The sequence below is a fragment of the Somniosus microcephalus genome, chromosome 3, assembly GCF_052327205.1.
Source record: "Somniosus microcephalus isolate GS21.2 chromosome 3, FLI_Smic_1.0, whole genome shotgun sequence".
Lineage (NCBI taxonomy): Eukaryota > Metazoa > Chordata > Chondrichthyes > Squaliformes > Somniosidae > Somniosus > Somniosus microcephalus.
In genome coordinates, this window is record NC_140989.1 from 326,733,889 (window position 1) to 326,749,027 (window position 15,139).

Here is a 15,139-nt window from a genome sequence, read left to right on the forward strand (position 1 = left end):
AATTCGGCAAGAACTTATGGTAGTAGTTCACCAGCCCGAGGAACGACCTCAGTTGTGACACATTTTCCGGTGCTGGAGCCTTGACTACTGCCTCAATCTTTTCAGGGGACTTATGTAACCCCTCTTTATCAATAACGTGGCCACACTACGAGATCTGCTCCTGGAAAAACTCGCATTTGTGGCGATTAGCTCAGAGCCCATATTCCTTCAATTTAGTGAGCACCTGCTCCAGGTTGGTGAGGTGATCACTGTCATTTTCGCCCGTGACCAGGATGTCGTCCAAATAACACTGGGTCCCTGGAATCCCTTGCAGGACTTGTTCCATTGCCCTTTGCCAAATAGCCGGAGCTGATGCTACCCCGAACACCAGCCGGTTGTATTGGTAGAGACCTTTATGAGTGTTGATCGTGGGGTACTGTTTCGAGGCTTCTTCTACCTCCATTTGCAGGTATGCCTGGGCCAGATCAATCTTAGTGAAGCGTTTCCCTCCAGATAGCGAGGCGAAAATATCTTCAATCCGCGGAAACGGATATTGTACAGTGTGAAGGATTGGGTTCACTGTCACCTTAAAGTCCCCACAGATGCGAACCTTCTTTGGTTCCCCAGGCGTATTACTCAACGACCTCTTCATTACAGGAACGATGGGTGTAGCCCACTCGCTCCAGTCCACTTTGGACAGTACGCCTGAACGTTCCAAACCTTCCAGCTGTGCTTCGACGGCTGGGCGGATCGCATAAGGTACCGGTCTGGCCTTAAAAAACTTTGGGCTTGCATTTTCCTCTATTTTGATCATCGCTGTTATGCCTTTTAATGTTCCGAGTCCCTGCTGGAACACTTCTTGTGCGTCAGTTAGCATTTTTGACAGTCGTCCAGGTGTGACGTCGTCATCCCTTTTGGCATCTACAGTCAGTGCTTGTATGGAATGCCAATCTAGCTGTATCTTCCGGATCCATTCACGTCCTAGTAGTGGTGGTCCTCCATCTAGCAATACATATAGGTCCATTTTTGGTGTTTCCTTGCCGTCATATATAACGTTCACCCTTATTTTTCCTTTGGGGTAGACTTTTTGCCCCGTGTACATCTTCAAGACAATCTTTGTATCTCTCAAGGGTATATGTGAGAATAGCTGCTTGTAGTCCCTTCGGTTTATGACTGTTAGGGCTGATCCTGTGTCCAATTCCATTTTCACTTGGACTCCTGCTATCTTGAGCGTGACCCAGGTAGTTTGGTGATCCTCCGTTTTGATCACATTATGTAGTTTCAGACAACCCAGCTCCTTGCTTCCGGAGTCTGTATCACTCTTCTGTTCGTCTGAACTACTCTCCGTCACCTTATGTACCTTCTTGTACTTCTCCTGTGGAGATTTCTTGCTGCTGGTTTTCTTTCCCGACCTGCAGACTCTTGCTTTGTGTCCTACTTTTCCACACTGTCTGCACACTTTGTCCTTAAACCAGCAATCATTATGGTCGTGTGTTGTTATGCCGCAGCGATAGCACTTCACTGTTCCGTATGACATTTCATTTGTGCCATATTCTTGCGGTCTCCGTTGTATCTCTGCAGCGCCCCGTGCTGCTGCTTCGTGTGATACTGCAATGCTGAAAGCCTTGTCCAGCATAAGATCCTTTTCTGATAGAAGCCGTTTCTGTGTTCCTTCACTTTGAAGCCCACACACAAACTTGTCCCTTAAAGTATCTGCTAGTCCCGTTCCAAACTGGCAGTGTTTTGATAGCTTGCGCAGTTCCGTTAAATACTCAGCATTACTTTCATCTTTATGCTGGTTCCTTTTGTGAAACTTAAATCTTTCTGCTATCAGCAGCGGTGTGGGGTTTAAGTGGTCCTGTAGGATTGACACTATGTTTTCAAAATCCTTTTCTACTGGCTTCTCTGGGGTTACTAGGTTTCGTAGTAAGCCATACGTTTTTGCACCCATTGAATTCAACAATACCAGCGCTTTCTTGTCATCTGGCACTTCATTCGCCTTGCAGTATACTTCTATGTGTTCGACATATGTCGTCCAATCTTCGACTTCATTGTCGAATGCTGTAATACTGCCACTCTTCGGCATTTTTGGGTGTGGTTAGACTGGCTTAAAATGGCGTCTCCCGCGCTTTCCTTTCTTCCCCGCTGCGGCTTAAAATGGCGTCTCCCGCGCTGCTGCCAACGCCGCTCTTGGCGGTCCTCGTGGCAAATGGCGATGCCCTGTGGGTTTCATGCGCTGCTCCTGCGCTGCTGCCAACGCCGCTCTCTGCGGTCCTCGTGGCAATGGCAGTGCCTCGCGTTTTCCTGCGCGCCTCCCTCCCCCGTTGACACTGCTCGTCCCTTTACCACCGGCTGCGCTCTGCTCTCTCTCGCCTCTCTCCCCCGTTGACGCCGCTCGGTCCTGAACACCGGCTGCGCCCTGTGCGCTCTGCCCTCTCTCTCTCCCCCGTCGACGCTGCTCGGCCTTTTTCTGTGCCGCTCGGTCGGGCTCTAGCCCGTCGCTGTCCGGGAAGGGTCTGTGCAGTACCTGTTGCCAGCCCATTTCGCTGGACCACCGTGACTGGAAAGCCAAGCCTGGCTCTCGACAGCCTCCCCTACGATGCTCAAATCTCCGCTGGATGACTGGGCGGTTGCCCGTGGTCGACGCCCGTGCTTCTGGGCTCGACCTTCTTCCACTGTTCTCCAGGAGCAAATCCCTGGGAGGTGATGCAGAGTTGCAGGTAGGTTCGAACTTGCTCGTCGCCACTGTTACGTCCGTGTAATAATAAGAAAAGGACTGCAGAGAACGGTACAACAGGTGTTTACTCAACGTGGTTCAAACTGCAACTGAAACAACAGATTACTACTCAGCGTTATATACAGGTGTGGTCACTGCCGGTACTACAGTATACATGAGCTGTAGAAAGTAGTTCCCCCCTTAAAGGTACATACATTACAATAACCTTTTCCAAATTTATTTTATTCATCTGGCTTTACTTTGTGGTTAGTGAATGAAACCAGTTAAATAGGTCATAGCCCTAACAATATCTCCTTCAGCTGCATTTTGTTGTACTCTAAAGTTGATTTTAGTGTTGCCAGTCATAAGGTCTTCAACCTAATCATTATGTCCCACTGTTCTTATATCCAACAGAAAGCCACCATACAGCTCATTCAGAGAAGCTTCCACTTGGTCATTCCCATTTTTAAGATCACATGTTATTTGCTTTTGGTGTACATTATCCTTGCTTGACTAACAGGTGCTTAAATGAAAGGTCAATTTTTTCCACACTTGTGGCATTTATCATTTATAGCTGGCAGTCGTCCACATCCATTACACTTATCAGACTTATACCAATTCCTCTTGTGCTTAAAATTATGTACATTTGTGTCTGTTTGATTGCCTCTATGGATGCTGCAGCTTGTGGTAAATAATGTGCTTTGAAGAATACCTTTTGCTACCTATACTTAACCCTTTCATATATCACTGTTTCGTGATAGTAAAATGTCCATTGAATTTTCACAATGCTGTGTCAAGCTTTTTACTTTCATCAACTGTCTGGTGGAATGATGTTGGAAAATTTCTTTGCTTTATCACCCATGCAATAAGTCAGTTTGTTTACTTGTCTAATTTTGGCTCTATTGGCTAATGCTCAAGCAATACAATAGCATTCTACATGCTTTTTCTAGCTCTGCCAATCTTCAAGCATGAAAAGATTATATTTTGCTGCAGGAGCTATAGCAATAGCAGCTTCTGAAAGAAAGACTTGCATTTATATAGCACCTTTCATGACCAACGGATGTCCCAAAGCGTTTTACAGCCAAAGAAGTACTTTTGAAGTGTAGTCACTGTTGTAATGTAGAAAACGCAACAATTTTCACACAGCAAGCTCCCACAAACAGCGATGTGATTATGACCAGATAATCTGTTTTGTTATGTTGATTGAGGGATAAATATTGGCCAGGACACCGGGGAATAACTCCCCTGCTCTTCTTCGAAATAGTGCCATGGAATCTTTTACATCCACCTGAGAGAGCAGACGGGGCCTCAGTACTGCTCTGGCATATCAGATTTAGATTTTTGTGCTCAAGTCTCTGGAGTGGGGACATGAACCTACAACCTTCTGCCTCAGAGGCAACGGTGCTACCAACTCAGCTACGGCTGACACTGTTCTGTCACACATAGCTTTGCTAACTCATGTTTCAGAACATTCTGATAGTGGGTCACCCATAACTCATGTGGCTTTCACATTTCTGCTTATGGTTAATATGTTCTAAGTGATTGAGGTGGTTGATCCTCTTTCATTCATGTATATTTCCATGTATCTGAAAGAGAATATAAACACAAAAATGCAGAGGAAGGGTTAACTTGAAGGAAGGAAATCCTGGAACGCCAGTACTATTATTTGAATAAGATGGGGGGAAATCTCGAGATAACAAATCCTACTGAGGTGTTCAGTGAAAAGGAAAAGTTACAAGTTAGGTGATTTTTTTTTCCAGTTTTGAGGATTTAATTCTCACTCTAAAAACTCACCCTCCAGACCAAGGAAACAGTCTGACTATTCAATAATTGTAGGTAAGGCTTACTGGATTGATTCTCTCTCTGAAAGGTATTACCATTTGTATAAATTTAGTTCAGAACATTGTACTTCGAACCTTTAAATATGTAGGAAGCATGGAAGGAATTGTATGGCAGAATAATTAGCATCTGAGGCTTTTGGTTTGCTGAAAAAAATGCCTTTTTTCTAATAGTCTGTCTATTCAATAATTGTGGTGTGGCAATCACTTTGGTGGCAAATAAACGTTTTTAACCACACTTGACCGACTCATGTGCTTAACTGAGCGAGAGAACTTGGAGAAAGGAAAGGTGGAAAAAGTATCAAAAAAATAAAAATCTGAAATAAAAACAGAAAAATATTGGAAACACACAGCAAGTCAGGTAGCATCTGCGGCGAAAGGTACAACTCTTCGTCAGAACTGGAAGATTATCATGGGTGAACAGCTTATTAAATCAACAGCTTTGTTCCTTCGTATAAGCTATTCCTCCGTTCTGACAAAGGGTTATACCTGAAACGTTAAGTGTTTTCCTTTCACCACAGATACTGTCTAACCTGCAATGTGTTTACGGCACTTTTTTGTTTATGTTACAACACTTTTACAGCTTAGAGTAACAGCTTCCTTTTGTTTTCCATGATACAGTCTGAGTTCTGACACCATATAAGGTTTTCAGGTTTCAGTGAGCTACACACATAGACTGATCACACATGGCATCAACACACGGATATCACTTTGAAGGATAAGTAACTGATTAAGAGACAAGCAAAACTAATGAATCATAGAGACACCGATTCATACAGTTAGAGCCACTGCACTACCGCATTTGGGTAACATCAACAGCAAATTAAAAAATATTTCTGCTGGGGAGATATTTCTAGATTTACCTTTCTTTTCATTTCCTGTGGATTCAAATCATTTAAAGTCTCACCTCTCACTCAAGCAATGTCAACGATGTAATCAGCACTGCATCCACAGATCAGCATTTTTTCTGCTCCTGGCTGTTGATAAAGACGTATCTGATGCATGAAATATCAGTGCCAACCAGTACATGCCAGTGATTTAAATATCTAAATGTCCATTACCACAAAATAGTTACCATGCACCAGCCTAGAAATTCAATTGCGCCCAAAACCAGGCGCGCAGGGGCGTACGCTGCACGCACCTGTTCGCAAGGTCCCAGGCACCACGCTACATTCGTGCTTATGTCTCTGGAGTGAGGATTGAACCCACGACCTTTTGACTGAGAGGCAGGAGTGCGGCCACTGAGCCAAGGCTGACGCCTATTATTTACATGATTTAAAGCTTAATTTGCACACATATAATCGGCTGTAAACAACCCTTAATGTAGTAACCTGCATTTTTTTTTTAGGAAACCCACCTCAGAAAAACGTTGGAGGTCGCATTGTCCTTGATGTCTTATACAAAAATAATCCAGTTACTTTCATTGTTTTAGAAGTGTTTTCCTTGGCGACTTTTATGTTTTAGTAATTTTCCATTGCTACAGCAAGGTGGAGGAGGAGGCAGGTTGCGGACCATAAATTCTGGTATGCTCTAGACTGTGAATGGTCAGTCTAGAAATTGTGCACGCAGCTGTATTTTATAGGCTGTAGCCAGTTAGCTTGAGTCTCCTCAGCTAATAGTGATGGGTTTGGAAACCTGCAAGAACTCAAGCCTTTGGCTTTTCTCATAGACACAGGCCTCCAACAGAAAAACATTGTTCCAGGCACTTCAATAACAGAAGCGCTACTATACAGTAAATGTAATCATTTCCTTACCAATTTTTCATTTTCATACTTTTATTATGTTACAAATCTCATTTCCAGTAGCTTAATGTAGAAACTAAGGTGACAACTAAAAGGATTTTCTAAAATACTTCGAGCATTTTGATTGATTTGTCTGTTGGTGATTTGCAGCTTCTTGAACTTCATGATTGGTGGCTGTTTTGTTCCTTATTTGTTCAGTTATGATTGGTCGCTGTTTTATGAACATGAAATTTCAAGCAATTCGGTGCCGTGTGACACAGAAGTTTGCAAGGGTTACGTCAAAATGCAACAGACATAAATGCCACAGGACACAATGGAGCTTAAAATTCACAACCCTTCTGTGCACTCCCGCTATAGGTCTGGTGGAAAGGCCACAAATAAGGCCGGGACGTGGGGCCTTGTTTTGGGCAGTGCCTCCGTCTGCCTGAAATATGGCCCCCCATATTAGAGGGGGGTGTGGCCAGCAGAGGGGGAACCCAGGCCAGAGGTTTCCTCGGTCCTGTCCTGGCAGAAGAGTAGCAGGCTAGCATGACAAGTCAGAGCAGGCAGACCGGCAGAAGTGGGACCCACCTGAGTGTCCAGGCCTAAGTTTCACCCGGACCTTCAGAGATAGCAAAAATGTTAAGATTTTTTTTGTTGACTCCTTATACAGGGTAATGATGAGGCACTGGAGATATCTTTCTGGGGGCAGGAGCCCAGTACCATCTCAGATCTAGCACCCTACATCAGAATTTCCAGTCAACTCGGGAATACGATGCCCATGGTATGCCCCAGGCACCCATCCAGAATATTTAAATTAGGTGAGTTTTCATGACCCTGCAGGGTCAGTGCCAGAGGTCACTAGTGGGTAAATCCTGGCACTTAAACCAGATTGACAGCCCATGGTTTCTCGGAGTGGATATTTTAATATATTTTTTATAATATATTAAAAGTCTTGTGTCTCCACGTATGTCCTGTTATCACACTTACTTCCTCTGTCATGATTTTGTCACACCCGTGTCATGCCTTTGTCAATACTTGGGTAATGCCTGGTTAATTACTTTTAACTGTAAACTGTTCCTTACCATATTATACTTACCATTTAGTCCTCCCAATATTAGGTGACACTTCCCATTCAGTTTCTTTTTCTGACCTACTCCCTGTCCCCATTCTAGTGCTTACCTCATTCTTCAAACCGGAGATTTCTTTTTTCAAAGCCCTCATTATAAATCTCTGCATTTGATGTTCTCCCAGGTTCATCATCAGCGCTCACTCCCATAAGCAGACCCTGTGTCCCCCATGATCAGCAATGCACTCTTACTACCCAATATCTAGTTATACGATAGCATGACCCAGAGGTTGTAACAGTGAGATTCCTTGTGGTGTGTGATTTTGCTTGTACCCTCCATGTGTTTATCTTATCTTCTGAAAGGCTTATGATGAACACTCTTGTGAGACAAAACTAATTGTAAACCAATGGATTAGTTTATTTTACGTGAAATACATGACTAAACAGAATACCATTATGAGAGCATGATTTACTGATTTTCTATCACTTCTCGTAACACTAAAAATAATAAATTATGCAAACGTTGCCCTTAATATTGACCTATCTTTATTTTACTAATCTATATTGTTTAACTGACCGATTGCCGCATAAAAAGAGAGTTTGCTACTTCTCTGATAGTTTTAATCTCAAAAGTATTGCAAGAGGATTCTGCTTTACCCAGAGAGAAAGCTAAAAGCTGAACCACCGTCCATCCCCAGCTCTCTGTTGCAGATTGGCTCATCAAGCCGTTAATCAAAACTATCAGCAGTCTCCCCTGTTTAACCTCCTGCTACGCTCAATGAATGAAACCAATCCAACACAATAGGGCCAATTTCCGTCCCTTTTTTCAGGCGGGAATGGGAAATAGTTGTGTGTTGCTTACCACCTCTTCTGTCCAGCAGCCGTGAAACAATTGTCTGTGGATTGTTGATTCCTGAAAAATAAATAGTTAATGTTACCCATACCCACTGCAGCTGGTTATTTAAAAATCTAGCACAGCTGCATAATTCTAAATAATCATTGTTTTCAAGTTCTTCGTATAATCACAATAAAGCACAGTTGCTATAATCATCCATCTCTCTCTCCCTGAGCTAGCCTCTCTGAAGTAAAAAATAAACACTCGCTAATAGCTTTGCTGTGAAAGTTTATCTCAAAAAGCTTATAAAATTCAATTGTTTAAAACAAATTGGAAAACTCAAATATTGTGGGGAACTGAGCAAAGATACATGAAAGACATTTGCATTGACAAAATAAATGTTTCCACAACTAATCATTGTTTTATTGAATTCTCAGTATAAACAAAATAAAAGCACAGTTACTGCAGTCACCACTTTGCCCTCTTACTTTTCTGTCTGTCTCTCTGCATCTGAGTCAACCTCAGTCTCTGAGGTGAAGTAAAGCACTTGATAAAAGCTTTGCAGGGAAACTTCGACTCAGAATTCCACCTCCCTGCCCGGGAGAATCAGAAACGTGTGACCGCACCATATCATCCTAAAATGTACATTTTATAAACTTAAACTAAAATGAAAAAGGATTGCTGTGGAAATCACTTGGGAAGAGCTCACAATGTAGTACGTCGCAGTGTCAACACTTTGAGATTCAGGTGGCCCCATCCTCAGGTTTTAATTTTGTCCCGTTGGGAAGTGGCTGACCTCTGCTTCAGTTCTTCTCCCTTGAGGCCTCTCTGGGATCAGGAATAGAACGAGTGGGGAATTGAAGGGCACAATCCAGAATCCTCACACCATGCATGCTATTGGCTTGTCAACATCCTGTGCCGTAAGCTTTATTTAATGCAAGTACAAAGCTCATGAAGCATATATGGACTGGAGTAACAGCAGCAAAAGCTGAATATTCCAATGGGAACGAATAGGTGACAGGCCTGCTCTGTATCTTATCTCTTGATCTCCTAGTATTTCTTGCTGTTGACTTCAGCTCTGCTGATCCAAGCACTCTCTGCCTGTCACTGAAGACTATCTATCAGTGTCTACAGAGTCTGACTCACAGCAGGCCTCAGCTGGGTGATGCTTTTATCAGGGGCTTGGCACTGTCTGTCAGGACTGTTTGTTGTCATTGTTTAGCACTGAGGTCGCCATTTGACACACAGCTTGTTTTCTAACTTGGATCTCATTAAAATCTGTTCTATTTAAAGACATTTGAATCCCTGTTTATTGAATCATTATAAGGAAGGTGTTAACCCATTTATTTTAAAGAGAAATAAATGGGTTAATGCTCACCTTAAAACCCTCTCTGAGCTCATCTTGTCCATGAATCATAGAATCATAGAAATTTACAGCACAGAACAAGGCCATTCGGCCCACGTGTCTGCGCCAGTCAAAAAAGAGCTATCCAGCCTAATCCCACTTTCCAGCACTTGGTCCGTAGCCTTGCAGGTTACAGCACTTCAAGTGCATATCCAAGTACTTTTTAAATGTGATGAAGGTTTCTGCCTCCACCACCCTTCCAGGCAGTGAGTTCCAGACCCCACCACCCTCTGGGTGGAAAAAATTCTAGGCATCCCTCTAATCCTTCTACTAATTACTTTAAATCTATGCCCTTTGGTTATTGGCCTCTCTGCTAAGGGAAATAGGTGCTTCCTGTCCACTCTATCTAGGCCCCTCATAATTTTATACAGCTCAATTAGGTCTCCCCTCAGCCTCCTCTGTTCCAAAGAAAACAACACCAGCCTATCCAAAATAAAAACAGAAAATGCTAGAAATACTCAGCAGGTCAGGCAGTTCTGCTGAAAGGTCATCGATATGAAGCGTTAACTCTGTTTCTCTCTCCACAGATGCTGCCTGACCTGTTGAATATTTCCAGCATTTTCTGTATTTATTTCAAATTTCCAGCATCTGCAGTATTTTGCTTTTATCCCAACCTATCCAATCTTTCCTCATAACTAAAATTCTCCAATAGGGCAACATCCTCGTAAATCTCCTCTGTACCCTCTCTAGTGCAATCACATCTTTCCTGTAATGTGGTGACCAGAACTGTAGGCAGTACTCTAGCTGTGGCCGAACAAGTGTTTTATACAGTTCTAGCATAATCTCCCTGCTCTTATATGCTATGCCTCGGCTAACAAAGGAAAGTATCCCATATGCCTTCTTAACCACCTTATCTACCTGTCCTGCTGCCTTCAGGGATCCGTGGACATGCACTCCAAAGTCCCTCTGTTCCTCTACATTTCTCAGTATCCTACCATTTATTGTGTATTCCCCTGCCTTGTTAGCCCCTCCCCAAATGTGTTACCTCACACTTCTCCAGATTGCATTCCATTTACCAATTTTCTGCCCTCCTGACCAGTCCATTGATATCTTCCTGCAGTCTACAGCTTTCCTCCTCGCTATCAACCACATAGCTAATTTTTGTATCATCTGCAAACTTCTCAATCATACCCCCTATATTGAAGTCTAAATCATTGATATATACCACAAAAAGCAGGGGACCTAGTACTGAGCCCTGCGGAGCCCCACTGGAAACAGCCTTCCAGCCCTTAGTTATCCTCTTGCTCTTTATGTATTTATAAGACATCTTTGGGTTTTCCTTGATTTTACTTGCCAATATTTTTCATGCCCTCTCTTTGCTTTCCTAATTTCCTTTTTAATTTCACCCCTGCACTTACTATACTCCTCTCAGCTTTCTGCAGTATTGAGCTCTCGGTATCTGACAAAAGCTTCCCTTTTTTTCCTTATCCTACCCTGTATGCTCCTTGACATCCAGGGGGCTCTAGATTTGGGTGTCATACGAACATACAAATTAGGAGCAGGAGTAGGCCACTCGGCCCTTCGAGCCTGCTCCGCCATTCAATAAGATCATGGCTGATCTGATTACTCCATATCCCCGCCTACCCCCGATAACTTTTCACCCCCTTGCTTACCAAGAATCTATCTACCTCTGCCTTAAAATATTCAAAGACTCCGCTTCCACCGCCCTCTAAGGAAGAGAGTTCCAAAGACTCACGACCCTCTGTGAGAAAAAAATTCTCCTCATCTCTGTCTTAAATGGGCGACCCCTTATTTTTAAACAGTGACCCCTAGTTCTAGATTCTCCCACAAGAGGAAACATCCTCTCCACATCCACCCTGTCCAGACCCCTCAGGATCTTATATGTTTCAATCAAGTCACCTCTTATTCTTCTAAACTCCAACGGATACAAGCTTAGCCAACCTTTCCTCATAAGACAACCTGCCCATTCCAGGTATTAGTATGGTAAACCTTCTCTGAACTGCCTCCAATGCATTTACATCCTTCCTTAAATAAGGAGACCAATACTGTACACAGTACTCCAGATGTGGTCTCACCAATGCTCTGTACAACTGAAGCATAACCTCCCTACTTTTGTATTCAATTCCCCTTGCAAGAAACCATAACATTCTATTAGCTTTCCTAATTACTTGCTGTACCTGCATAGTAACCTTTTGTGATTCATGCACTAGGGCACCCAGATCCCTCTGCATCTCAGAGCTCTGCAATCTCTCACCATTTAGATAATATGTTTCTTTTATATTCTTCCTGCCAAAATGGACAACTTCACATTTTCCCACATTATACTCCATCTGCCAGATCTTTGCCCACTCACTTAACTTATCTATATCCCTTTGTAGCCTCCTTATGTCCTTTTCACAATTTACTTTCCTACCTATCTTTGTGTCATCAGCAAATTTAGCAACCATACCTTCGGTCCCTTCATCCAAGTCATTTATATAAATTGTAAAAAGTTGAGGCCCCAGCACTGATCCCTGTGGCACACCACTCGTTACATCTTGCCAATCAGAAAATGACCCATTTATGCCTACTCTCTGTTTCCTGTTAGCTAGCCAATCTTCTATCCATGCCAATATGTTACCCCTACACCATGAGCTTTTATTTTCCACAATAACCTTTGATGTGGCACCTTATCAAATGCCTTCTGGTACGGTACATCCACCGGTTCCCCTTTATCCACAGCACATGTTACTTCCTCAAAGAACTCCAATAAATTGGTTAAACATGATTTCCCTTGCACAAAACCATGTTGACTCTGCCTGATTACTTTGAACTTTTCTAAATGCCCTGCTATAACGTCTTTAATAATAGCTTCTAACATCTTCCCTATGACAAATGTTAAGCTAACTGGTCTGTAATTTCCTGCTTTCTGTCTCCCTCCCTTTTTGAATAAAGGAGTTACATTTGCTATTTTCCAACCTAATGGAACCTTCCCCGAATCTAGGGAATTTTGGAAAATTAAAACCAACGCATCAACTATCTCACTAGCTACTTCTTTTAAGGCCCTAGGATGAAGTCCATCAGGCCCCGGGGACTTGTCAGCCCGCAGCTCCAACAATTTGCTCAGTACCACTTCCCTGGTGATTATAATTTTCTTGAGTTCCTCCCTCCCTTCCATTTCCTGATTTACAGCTATTTCTGGGATGTTACTTGTATCCTCTACAGTGAAGACCGATGCAAAATACCTGTTCAATTCAACTGCCATCTCCTTATTTTCCATTATTAATTCCCCAGATTCACTTTTTATAGGATCAACGCTCACTTTGTTAACTCTTTTCTTTTTTAAATATCTATAAACTCTTACCATCTGTTTTTATATCTCTAGCTAGCTTTCTCTCGTACTCTAATTTTTCTCTCCTTATTAATCTTTTAGTCATTCTTTGCTGTTGTTTATATTCTGTCCAATCTTCTGACCTGCCACCCATCTTTGCGCAATTATAAACTTTTTCTTTAAGTTTAATACTATCTTTAACTTTTTTAGTTAACCACGGATGGTGGGTCCTGGAATTTTTCTTTCTTGTTGGAATGTATATATTCTGTGTATTTTGAAATATCCCCTTAAATGTCTGCCACTGCAACTCTATTGACCTATCCCTTAACCTAATTTGCCTGTTCACTTTAGCTAGCTCTGCTTTCATGCCCTCATAATTGCCCTTATTTAAGTTTAAAATATTAGTCTTGGACCCACTCTTCTCTCTCTCAAACTGAATGTAAAATTCAATCATATTATGATCGCTGCTACCTAGGGGCACCTTCACTATGAGGTCATTAATTAATCCTATCTCGTTGCACAATACCAGGTCTAGTATAGCCTGCTCTCTGGTTGGCTCCAGAACGTGCTGTTATAAGAAACTATCCCGAAAACATTCCATGAACTCCTCATCTATGCTGTAGTGTATGTACCTTTAAGAGAGAACTACTTTTACAGCTCCTGTATACTGTAGTACCGGCAGTGACCACACCTGTATATAAACCCCGAGTAGGGATCTGTACTGTTAGTTTTTAGACTACCCTCATCCAGTAAACACCTGTTGATTGTTAATCTGCAGTCTCCGTCTATTTATTGAAGAACACCATACCTTAAGATTCACGGATTTAATAGTGGCGACGAGGTCGATTTGAACCTGCCTGCAACACTGCATTTCCTCCCAGGGATTCGCTCCTGGAGGACAGTGGAAGAAAGTCGAGGCCAGAAGCACGGGCGTCGACCACGAGCAACCGCCCAGTCATCAGGCAGAGAGTGAGCATCGCAGGGGAGGCTGTTGAGAGCTGGGCTTGGTTCTCCAGCCACGACGATCCAGCAACAGGCTGGCAACAGGTACGGCGCAGACCCTTCTCGGACAGCGGCGGCTGGAGCCGACCGACGGCACAGAAAAGGCCGAGCAGCGTCGACGGGGTAAGAGAGAGGGTAAAGCGCACAGGGCGCAGCCGGGTGTTGAAGACAGAGCAGCGTCGACGGAAAACAAAAAGAGAGAGAGGGTAAAGCACAGCCGGGGTTCAGGACCGAGCGGCGGCAATGAGAGAGGCGCATAGGAAAATGCGCAGAGCGCAGCCAGGGCTCAAGGGCTGAGCAGCGTCCGCGGGGGAAGAAAGGAAGCGCGGGAGATGCCATTTGAGCCGTGGAGAAGGGAGAGCGCGGGAGAAGCCATTTTTGAAGCCGCAGCAGAGAAGAAGGGCGAGCGCGGAAAGAAAGGGAAGCGCGGGAGACGCCATTTTGAGCCAGCGGAGAAGAAGGGAGAGCGCAGGAGAAGCCATTTTAGCCAGTCTAACCACACCCAGGGATGCCGAAGAGTGGCAGTGTCACAGCGTTCGACAATGAAGTTGAAGATTGGGCGACATATGTGGAATGCATTGAGGTGTACTGCAAGGTGAATGAAGTGCCAGATGCCAGGAAAGCACTGGTTTTGTTGAATTCCATGGGTGCAAAAATGTATGGCTTACTGCGAAACCTAGTAACCCCAGAGAAGCCAGTGGATAAAGATTTTGAAAGCATAGTGGCAACCCTACAGGACCACTTAAGCCCCACACCGCTGCTGATAGCAGAAAGATTTAAGTTTCACAAAAGGAACCAGCATAAAGACGAAAGTAATGTTGAGTATTTAACGGAACTGCGCAAGCTATCGAAACACTGCCAGTTTGGAACGGGACTAGCAGATACTTTAAGGGACAAGTTTGTGTGTGGGCTTCAAAGTGAAGGAACCCAGAAACGGCTTCTATCAGAAAAGGATCTTACGCTGGACAAGGCTTTCAGCATGGCAGTATCACATGAAGCAGCCGCACGGGGCGCTGCAGAGATACAATGGAGACCGCAAGAATATGGCACCAATGAAATGTCATATGGAGCAGTGAAGTGTTATCGCTGCGGCAGAACACATGACCAGAAGGATTGTTGGTTCAAGGACCAAGTGTGCAGACAGTGTGGAAAAGCAGGACACATAGCAAGAGTCTGCAGGTCGGGAAAGAAAACCAGCAGCCAGAAATCTCCACAGGAGAAGTACAAAAAGGTACATAAGGTGACGGAGAGTAGTTCAGATGAACAGAAAAGTGATACAGACTCCGGAAGCAAGGAGCTGGGT